The sequence below is a fragment of the Ursus arctos genome, unplaced genomic scaffold (genome assembly GCF_023065955.2).
Source record: "Ursus arctos isolate Adak ecotype North America unplaced genomic scaffold, UrsArc2.0 scaffold_36, whole genome shotgun sequence".
Taxonomy (NCBI): domain Eukaryota; kingdom Metazoa; phylum Chordata; class Mammalia; order Carnivora; family Ursidae; genus Ursus; species Ursus arctos.
The window spans coordinates 20,848,232-20,859,444 of NW_026623050.1; the positions used below are offsets into that span (position 1 = coordinate 20,848,232).

Sequence of the window (11,213 nt, forward strand, 5' to 3'; positions counted from 1 at the left end):
CATCATAATTTTGATTATAGTGGGAACTTTACTGTATCTCCAGGAAGAAGAATTCCCCTTCCCCACTTGAGGAGCTAGAACTTCTAATCTTGTGAGAAGAGTCTAGCCTACTTTTAGTCTTTGGGTCACAGATCTGGAGTCCAGCTGTTAGAACCACAGCACCATATGTGACCCATCTGACTGCCCATTGTAGTAATGTCCACAGGCCTCTGCTCTTCCAGACCCCTCACATTCTTATAAATATAGTTTCATGACAATACCTACTACTGTCATCCCTGCACTACAGAAGGTAGCCAGTGAGCTCAAAGTTGTCAGTAGCCCCCTCGCCAGTGCATTCTTTGTTGTCTTAGTGAAGTGTCCTCTTAGGGAACAGACGTAGGTGGTGAGTTTTCTAGCCCCACTTTATAAATCAATTCTAGTATTCCTCCCTCCCTGGGCCTTCTGATTTTCTCCTCAAAGATTCTACCAAGGTAGGTCAAGGGCCTCTTCTTCATGTGCTGTATGCCTTGGTCATGTCCAAACCACAAGGAATAACACCAGCAGCATATTAAGACTGGATCCAGGTATCCTTGTCAGGACTTTAAACCCCGAGTCAGGGGAGAATGCTCCCAGGTGAATCAATTCTGCCTATCCTTTGTGGTCTGCCCTGAGAGGGCAGATTTCTGACAGGGTCTTGAAGAGGATGACTTCATCTTGCGAGGCACCCCGTGTCACACTTTGCGGGGTTTCTAGGTGAGAGAGGCTGCTTGACGCCGGCAAGGGTGAGAAAACTGCTTCTGCCAGTCCGGGGAGTGCTGGGAAATCTGGGTGATTCGTGTCCTGGGGCTGCCATAACAAATCCCCGCCAACTGGGCGGCTTAAACAACATGGATTTCTTTTCTTACGGATCTGGAGGCCAGACGTCTCAAATCTAGGTGTTGGCAGGGCCGCACCCCCCCCCCCCCCCCTCGGGAGGCTCTAGAGGAGAATCTATTCCTTATTCTTCCAGCTTCGGGCCGCTCTCGGCAATCCTTGGCCTGCGGCAACACCGCTCTCGTCATACTGCCTTCTCCTCTGTGTGTCTGTTATTTCCCTCTGCCTCGATCTTGCAAGAACGCTTGTGAGGACATTTAGAGCCAACCTGGATAATCCAGAGTAATCTTCTTATTGGAAGAGGCTTCATTTAATCACATCTCCAAAGACCCTTTCTCCACATAAGGTAACGCCTCCAAGTTCCAAGGATTAGGACTTAATATGTTTGGGTGGCCATTAATCAACTTACTAGTGGGGTTTCAAGATTCTCAGGCTCTTCCGACTCGATGTCCCCATCTGAGGTTTCGGGGTTTGGTATTTTCCCCATCAGAACCCTGACTTTGGTGTGACCAACCCGTGGAGGTCACGTATTCAGTCTCCTGTGTAGTTTTGCTGACTTGACCTTTGAAGCGTGGGTCTTGTTTTTAGCATGATCTGCCTTTGAGCTGCGGGAGACACAGGCCTCTTTAAATGCTGCCCTGGAAGCTTTCTGACTCACTACGCTCCGTGTTCGTGCTGTCTTTCTGCCTCACCTTTCTTCCACTGGAAGGCAGCTACTTGTTTTTTAAGATCCCTCTCAAATGTCATCTCTCCCTGAAGTCTCTCACAATTCCCCCAGACAGATTTAGTTGTTCTGTTTTCTGTGTAATCACAGCCCTTTATTCTTACCTTAGTTTTTTTTTTTACTTTAATCAGCTTTCATTCTTTTGAAAAACTGTTCATACCTCTTTCATAGTACCAAAGGCATTGTCTTAGAAATCATCTTCTAGAGCTCCCTGAGTTAGTCTTGAGTTCCTTGAACATAGGAATTGTGTATACCTCACCACTGAATGCATAATAGCCAGGCAACAGCTACATGTTAAATGAATGAAAGTTATTTCTCAGCAAGGGGGAAATGCATATGTAATACTCATATGTTTACCTTATACAATATTTATGGATTTTATGTTGCTTTCTGATTGCACATGATTTAATTCTACGATAAGCCATATCTACACCATTAATACTGTGTACTTTGACCAAATGCTGTTGTTTTTTTAATTCCCAAACATAAAATAAACTTAAAAATAACATTCAATTTTAGTTATTCATCATGTTGAGTGATAAAAGAAAAGGGGATTAAGAAAAAAGTATCAGTAACTATGACAATTATATGGTCTTTCTACAATGACGAACTTTTACTTAAAATGAGTAGCATTTAGGATTTTAAATTATATTTGCCTGAATTATTAAAAAGACAGAAAGGTAACAATTTGAATTGTAAAACGTTTTATATTAGTCCCTGGAAAAGAAAAGACATTGTATTTGTCAGTTCTATTACCCTAACTGTTCTTAAATCTGAATTAGAGAATTTATCTATAAAAGTGATTTTGAGGGGCACCTGCGTGGCTCAGTTGGTTAAGCGCCTGACTCTTGATTTTGGCTTAGGTCATGATCTCAGGGTTGTGAGATCGACCTAGGCTCTGTGGTGGGGGTGGAGCCTGCTTAAGATTTTCTCTCTCCTCTTCCTCTGCCCCTCCTTCACTCTCCCTCTCTCTAAAAACAAAATGATTTTGAATTAAACATTTAAGAAATTGCTTTTATTTTATTTCTAATATGTAGGGTGAAAGTATTACAAATGAGAATTTCTACACTATTATTTGAAATTATTCAAATGTGTGAATAAAAATAACATTACCTCCATATAAGACCAAAAAGAGAAGCTGGCAAGCAACTAGAGTCACAATATATATATATATTTTTTAAGATTTTATTATTTATTTGAGAAAGAGAGAGATAGGGAGGAGAGGGAATCTGCCGAGCAGCGAACCCGACGCAGGGATCGATCCCAGGATCCTGCAATCATAACCTGAGCCTAAGGTAGACACTTAACTGTCTGAGCCACCCAGGTGCACCACAATATTTTGTTTAAAAAGTGAAAATTAGGGGCGCCTGGGTGGCGCAGTCGTTAAGCGTCTGCCTTCGGCTCAGGGCGTGATCCCAGAGTTATGGGATCGAGCCCCCCTTCGGGCTCCTCCCCTATGAGCCTGCTTCTTCCTCTCCCACTCCCCCTGCTTGTGTTCCCTCTCTTGCTGGTTATCTCTCTCTCTGTCGAATAAATAAATAAAATCTTTAAAAAAAATAAAAAATAAATAAAAAGTGAAAATGATCCCATCAATAATATGGTGTGTGTTTGTGTGTGCATGTATGCATATGTAATTTTGTCTTCTTTATTTACATGCCACATTTCTGAGGCAAAGAAGTCACTTCTAAGTTACACTCATGGCCTCAAATGTCTACACCAATGAATAAACTGTCTTCAGATTTTCTTACCAAATATAGAATAACATCCCAGGTTTGTTATTAAGAGAAGGTAAGTGAAATGGCTGGAGGGTTCTGCAGAAAACCACTTATATTTTAAGCTAAAGCTTTTATCTACCTTCACAGACTTGTTTAGGTTTTGGTTGAAGAGACTCAAGTGCAGGTAAATAATTTGCAAGCAATTTGCTGAATAAATTGTTGCATTTCAATTCTTCCTCCTTCTCTTGCTTCATGCTTGAGACCAAAAATAAAATCACTTCTTCTAAGAAGATATTTTTGAGATTAAAACACTAAAGCTGTCTACGATACAGTGGGAAAGTACAAAATACAACTTGGCATCTTTAACTGGAAATACTTATAAAATAACAGAATTTTAGAATAGGAGGGCATTTAACACCAGGGGTTAAATGATGGATACTGTTTTGAAGGACAAAAACTGTTTATTGCAGAATAAATACAAATATACTGACTATAAAAGTAATGGTCTTTTTTTCCTCTGTGTTCCACATTGAACTTTTTGGATCAATCTTAGGTATAGAAATATATTCCCTCTTTATGTGAAAAATTCGTAGGAAATAATGAGAAATTTAAACAAATTAATATCACTAGAGGAGCAGTTTAAGTAAATTATGGTGTATGGATAAATATAAACGTAAATGTAGGCAACACTATGGATGATAATATGAAATGTTGAAGAGAAAAATAAAAAGCAAGTTGCAGAACGATGTAGACTGTCCAAGTAGTTTTGTGCACATCAAATGTAACAGTGGTTGCTTCTGGCACGAAGGGGAGAGTACTGGGATTTGGGGATTGGGTCAAAGGGGCTTTAGCCTTGTCTATAATATATTAATTGTTTTAAAGAAGAAATTTTAATTTACTTTTTATATTATAAAGAATTAGTTAAAACATGATAAATTGAGATAGTGAATGGAAAATATTAACTCTACAGTGCCATGTTAATATAAAGTTTTAATAAGAAGTATAAAAATATTAGATAAGATTTGGGGTAAGGAGAAAAAGATAAAGAATTTAACCAAAATTACTCCTGATTTTTATTTGATGATAATATTGCAAGAACATAATTTTAGAACTACTAAGAAACAGAGGGGTTTTTAGGATAGCTTAAAATTCTTATTGAAATGAGGAACCAAAATATTGCTTTGTGATGGTCCCAGGACACTGTCACTTAAAAAGAAGGAAGCGAGAGAGGAAGAGAGGAGTATTTATTTATTTATTTACTTGTTTACTTATTTATTTATTTAGAGGGCAGGGGCAAGGGGAGGGGAGAGGGAAAGAGAGAGTCCCAAGCAGGCGCCACGCCCAGGGCAAAGTCCCACCAGGGGCTCAATCTCAAGACCTTGAGATAGTAAAGTGAGCTGAAATCAAGAGTCGGAGGCCTAAGGGACTGAGGCAGCCAGGCTTTCCAAAAGAGAAGTATTTAAATGAAAACTATTGTAAAGTATATATCATTTGCTTTTCACTGGCTCTTCCTTTGGAAAACCTCCATGACTCCCACTTTATATAATTCTGAGAGACTGCCAATCACAAGTTCCCACATTCCATACGGCTAGGTCAACCAAACTCTCTCCTGGGAATTTAAATTTTAGATATAGAACCTAATAAAGGACTTAAAAAATAAAAATTAAAAAAGACAAGCAGTCTGATAAAATACTTAAATACTTCACAAAGTATTTAAAACATTTAAATAGGCACTTAATGAAGGATATCTATGGGCGCCTGGGTGGCTCAGTTGGTTAAGCAGCCTACTCTTGATTTTGGCTCAGGTCATGATCTCAGGATGCTGGGATCGAACCCTCTCGAGGATTCTCTCTCCCTCTCCCTCTGCCCCTGCCCCCGCTTGTACTCTCTCTAAAATAAATAAGTCTTTTTTAAAAAATCCTTTAAAAAAAAAAGAAGGATATCTAAGTAAGTATTCAAAGAGCATATGAAAAGAAGGTGCACAGCGTCATTAGTCATCAAGGAAGTGCACACAATGAGATAACACTATTCACTCACCAGAAAGGGTAATAATTATTAAACGCACAACCAAGTGTTGGCAAGATGTGGAGCGATTGCAACTCTTACCCTCTACTGGTGGGAATGTAAATTGGCACAGCCTCTTTGGAAAGCTATTTGGCAATATTTACTAAATCTGAATATATGCTTACTTTATCACCCAGCAATTCCACTCTCAGAGAATGAAAACATGTGTGAACCTAAAGACATGTACAAAAATGTTCATTTGTAGCTTTATTTACAATGTCTCCAAATGGGAAACAACCCAAATGTCAACCAAGTGAACATGTAACTAACACACAGATCAAGATACAGGACATTATTTATCAGTGCTCTAGAAATCTCTAAATCTCTAAAAATACCTGTTAAAGGAAAGTAGAGTATTCACTGGAGTAGTATATAACAATCATTATAAGCTACTTACCATTACACGTAACAAGAAGGATACAGTATGCTCATAGGCATAATCTTTTTTTTTTTTTAATTTTATTTATTTATTCGACAGAGATAGAGACAGCCAGCGAGAGAAGGAACACAAGCAGGGGGAGTGGGAGGAAGAAGCAGGCTCATAGCAGAAGAGCCTGATGTGGGGCTCGATCCCATAATGCCGGGATCACACCCTGAGCCGAAGGCAGACGCTTAACCACTGTGCCACCCAGGCGCCCCAACTCATAGGCATAATCTTGAGCAAAAGAAACCAGACAGGAAATGATTCCATTTAAATAAAGTCCACGAATAGGCACAACACATTTGTATGATAAAATCACAAGAGTGGGTACCTTTGAGGGATAATGACTGGGGGGGAGGGGAGGAGGGAGATTTCTAGAGCACTGATAAATAAGGTCCTGTATCTTGATCTGTGTGTTAGTTACATGTTCACTTGGTAAAGATTCATTGAGCTCTAGTTGCTCTAGTTTTCCTCCTTCCAAAGAAAAGGTTAAGTTCTTTTTTTTTTTTTAATTCTCTGGATCCTTATAATAAATTCCTTTCCCTCTCTTCCTTAACACACTAAGAGTGGGTTTCTTACTGAGCCCCAACTTGAATTGCCAGGAAAAATGTTGGTATTATTCTTGAAGTAAAAAGTAATGTTAAAAAAAAAAAAAAAGAGGGGCGCCTGGGTGGCACAGCGGTTAAAGCGTCTGCCTTCGGCTCAGGGCGTGATCCCGGTGTTACGGGATCAAGCCCCACATCAGGCTCCTCCGCTATGAGCCTGCTTCTTCCTCTCCCACTCCCCTGCTTGTGTTCCCTCTCTCGCTGGCTGTCTCTATCTCTGTCGAATAAATAAATAAAAATCTTTAAAAAAAAAAAAAAAAAAAAAAAAAAAGAGGCAAATTCCTTATAGGTAAATGGCCAAAAAAAAATTCTTCTTATAAATGATAGAAGCCTAAGTGAGTGCATTGGAATGTTTGGCTACAAGCAAGAATTTTATATAACTGGCAACTGTACTATAAGGGAGTGCCATCTAACTTAATCACAATAAAATCTAATCTAACAACAGAATTAAAAGAGTAATATCCACATGGGCAAGAGCAGTGACCTGGGGGTCTTTTGCCAATTACTACCCATGAGCGCACTGCCCTAAACATGATTAACGGATCCTTAATATTTCTAGGTGCAGACAAGAAGGTCAGAATATTTAAAAGGAATGCTTAAAATTGCTACTTAATAAGGACAATTCTGTTCGAAAGAAGATGGATTCTGTTATAAGAAAGTCCCTTTTGTTCTGCTGGATACTTAGATAGGTTTGGATATGCAATGTAAGCCTAGAGCAAAATTTGGGATTGAAAAGTTGAATTGTTCTGCATGTAGAGACAGAGGAAATTGGAATTCCTGGTATACTCCTTGAATGTAGGGCGGTTAAAAAAAGAAAGAAAGAAAAGGATGACATGAATTGGGGAGAAATGGGCAGGGGAAACATCCTTAGATTGCACACCCCTTTAAGAATAAGAGCGTTTAACATTCCTTGAAATTGTTTGCAATTTTACAACGTAAGCCCCATGTCCATCCCCCCAAAATATTCAAACAAGGTTACTAATAATTTCATGTAGTGTGTTTCAAATAAAGGAATTGTGTTTCGCATAAAAGTTGTATGATGTTTAATGGACAGCATACAGGTCAACATACACTAGAAAGTAAGATGACCCATAAACTGAACCATTGCCAGTGGTAGACATATGAACCTGAATACATCTAGAATTTCTAGAAAGAAATTTAGAGGAGTGCTTTGTATTTCTACAGATCCTGGAATAATGGGTTCAAGACACTCTAAGCATAATCTCATGGGCAAAGAAACTCCAATTAACACATGGCTTACACAAGACTTTACTAAAGCTAAGAAAGAAATAAACACATCGTGTAACACTAAAATAGACTTTCTGATTATGGTTTGCTCACCAGGATTCCCAGTCCTCTGTCCAGTTGACTCCATCTTAGATATATTCAGGGAACTACACCAGGATATCTACTGTTTCAGTTAAGAAACTTTTTCTCCAAATAACAGAAAACCAACTCCAAAGCTTAAACAGTGAGGTTGGCTCACATAACCAGAAGTCTAGACATATTCAGGCTTCAGGCACTTCAAGGCACTTACCCTATTTTCTTAGAGTTGTCTCAGCTCCATCCTCCTCATTTTTTTAGGTTCTGTTCTCAGACTGACTTCTCTTTAATGATGAAATGGCTACCAACAGGCTTCTTTGCCTACATTCGTTATAGATGAGTAAGATTGACTTTCCATCAGTATCACTCAAATAAAAGGAAGAAGTTTCCTAAAAGCTTCCATAATTCAAATTTCATTTGTCACACACCATCTTTGGGCTGATCCGTGGTGGACATTCATTTTGAGGGCAGCAGACCTGCAGCCTGCATACCACGCACCAGCTCCTGTGGAAGCCTGAGCTGGCCGGACAGGTTTCTCCCATTGTCTCATAACCATGTCCACCAACGAGAACGCAATTCACCAGCTGTCCACCATCACAGATTCAAGAACAAGGGGAAAGAGAGTACAGAAATGAGGCAGCGCCGAATAGAAGTTAAGGTGAAGCTGAGGAAACCTAAGAAGAATGACCAGATGCTGAAAAGGAGAAATGTAAGCTCATTTCCTGATGAGGCTACTTCTCCAGCACAGGAAACCGCAACAACCAGGGCACTGTAAATTGGTCCACTGATGACATTGTCAAAGGCATAAACAGCAACAATTTGGAAAGCCAGCTCCAGGCTACTCAATCTCCTAGGGCACTGCTTTCTAGGGAAAAACAGCCCCCCATAGACAACATAATCCAGGCTGGTTTGATTCCAAAATTTGTGTCCTCCTTGGGCAGAAGTGATTGTAGCCCCATGCAGTTTGAATCTGCTTGGGCCCCCACGAGCATTGCTTCCGGGACATCAGAACAGACAAGGCTGTGGTAGATGGAGGTGCTGTCCCAGCATTCCTTTCTCTGTTGGCATCTCCCCATGGCCACATCAGTGCACAAGCTGTGTGGGCCCTCGGAAACATTGCAGGCGATGGCTCAGTTTTTCAAGACTTGGTCAAGTACGGTGCAGCTGACCTGCTGTTGGCTCTCCTTGCGATTCCTGATAGGTCATCTTTAGCATGTGGTTACTTCTGTAACCTGACTTGGACACTTTCAAACCTCTGTCGCAACAAGAATCCTGCACCCACATTAGATGCTCTTGAGCGGGTTCAGACAAACATAGTCTGTCTCCTGCATCATGATGATCCAGAAGTATTAGCAGATACCTGCTGGGCCATCTCCTACCTTCCTGATGGTCCAAATGAACACAATGAAATGGTTGTGAAAACAGGAGTTGTGCCCCAACTTGGGAAGTTTTGACTGAATTGCCCATTGTGACTCCAGTGCCAAGAGTCGTAGGAAATGTCGTCATTGGACAGATGAACAGACTCAGGTGGTAACAGATGCTGGAGCACTTGCTGTCTTCCCTAGGCTGCTAACAAACCCCAAAACTAATGTCCAGAGGAAGCTACGTGGACAATGTCAAACATCACAGCTGGTCACCAGGACCAGATAGAGCAAGTTGTGAATCATGGGTTAGTCCATTCCTCGTTGGTGTTCCCTCTATGGCCGACTTTAAGACGCACAAGGAAGCTGTCTGGGCTGTGACCAGCTATACGAGTGGCAGGACAGATGAACAGATTGTATGCCTTGTTCAGTACAGCATAATAGAACCATTGATGAACCTCTTAACCTCAAAAGATACCAAAATTATCCTGGTTATTCTGGATGCCATTTCAAACATCTTTCAGGCTGCTGAGAAACTAGATGAAACTGAGAAACTTGGTAAAATGATGGAAGAATGTGGAGGTTTTGGACAAAATTGAAGCTCTACAAAACCATGAAAATGAGTCTGTATATGAAGCTTCATTAAACTTGATTGAGAAGTGTTTCTCTGTAGAGGAAGAGGAAGATCAGAATGTTGTGCCAGAAACTACCTCTGAAGGCTATACATCCCACGTTCAGGATGGCACTTCTGGGACCTTTAACTTCTAGACTGCACAGCTGAGACACAAAGTTGTTTGTTGTGTACTCTGTTTGGTAGAAGTTTGCCATACAGTTTTTCTACTAAAACTTTTTTTTTTTTTTTTTTTTAGATTTTATTTATTTGACAGAGAGAGAGACAGCCAGCGAGAGAGGGAACACAAGCGGGGTGAGTGGGAGAGGAAGAAGCAGGCTCACAGCGGAGGAGCCTGATGTGGGGCTCGATCCCATAACACCGGGATCACGCCCTGAGCCAAAGGCAGACGCTTAACCACTGTGCCACCCAGGCGCCCCCTCTGTTAAAACTCTTTTTAAATGTGTTTTGTTATTGTAGCACTTTTTATGATGAAACTACACTTGACAAGTTCCAAACTGTACGATCTGTATGAAGCTCCTCCTCTCAGTGGGTTTCTTACTTCTGTGGAATCTCCTATCTTGCGGTGTCCTGTAAATAAAGATTAAATTCCACCCTTTTCTTTAAAAAAAAAAATCTTTTCATTTGTCACCATTGGCACATTCTCATTCCTGAACCATTTACTGGCCAGGGACAGGATTACCATGATTAGCTTCCCCTAACCAGTCCTTATTTTGTGAGCCAAGGATGGAGTCAGCTTTCTCCAGGTCACAAAGGCTGTGTAGGATAAGGACCAGCACCAGGACAAAACTGGAGATCAATGAGAAAGGAAGCTTGGCAAATGGATCACGGTAGGCACCGAGAATATCCACTGTGTATTTTCTTACCTTCCTTAAACACCTGCACTATTTCCCTTGCTTTTTGTAATCCAATTGCACTGACCTTTCAGATCTTCAACATGCTTTTCCCCTTCTCATTCTAAGGTCTTTGCACAGGCTATACTCCCTCCCCTCTCTTTTTTAAACATTTTATTTATTTATGACCCCAGGGGAAAGAGGGAGACGGAGAGAATCCTAAGCAGACTCCATGCTGAGCACAGAGCCCGACGTGGGTCTCGATCTTACAACCCTCAGATCATGACCAGACCTGAAAACAAGAGTTGGAGGTTTAACCGACTGAGCCACCCGCTCAGGGTATTTTCTTAGCCTAGAAGTCCCTTCTCGCACCCCGTTCTTGGTTAAATAAAACTCATCTGTCTGCATTTCAGTTAAAAGTCACTCCTTTGGTAAGACTTCCCTCAGCCTCATATTAGCTCACATGCTTCTTCTTCCAACTTTAACTTAGGCAAAAGGAGAATACAGTCAGTTCTTGTTATTTATGGTAATAATGTTTTATATTCTATAAAGTTGTCACAAACACTGAATTAGTGATTACTGAACCATCGCTCTTAGGGATAAGGCTTTAGGTTCCAGGAGCTCTGATCACAAAATTTTCATTAACCAATCAATATATTTTCTTGTTTCATGTGTGTTTCTGTT

General features: G+C 40.6%; 1 pseudogene; it reads left to right on the forward strand.

Moving 5' to 3' along the window:
- Positions 1–8,258: 8,258 nt before the first annotated feature.
- On the forward strand, positions 8,259–9,833 carry LOC113269655 (importin subunit alpha-1-like; annotated as a pseudogene).
- The last annotated feature ends 1,380 nt before the right edge of the window (positions 9,834–11,213 follow it).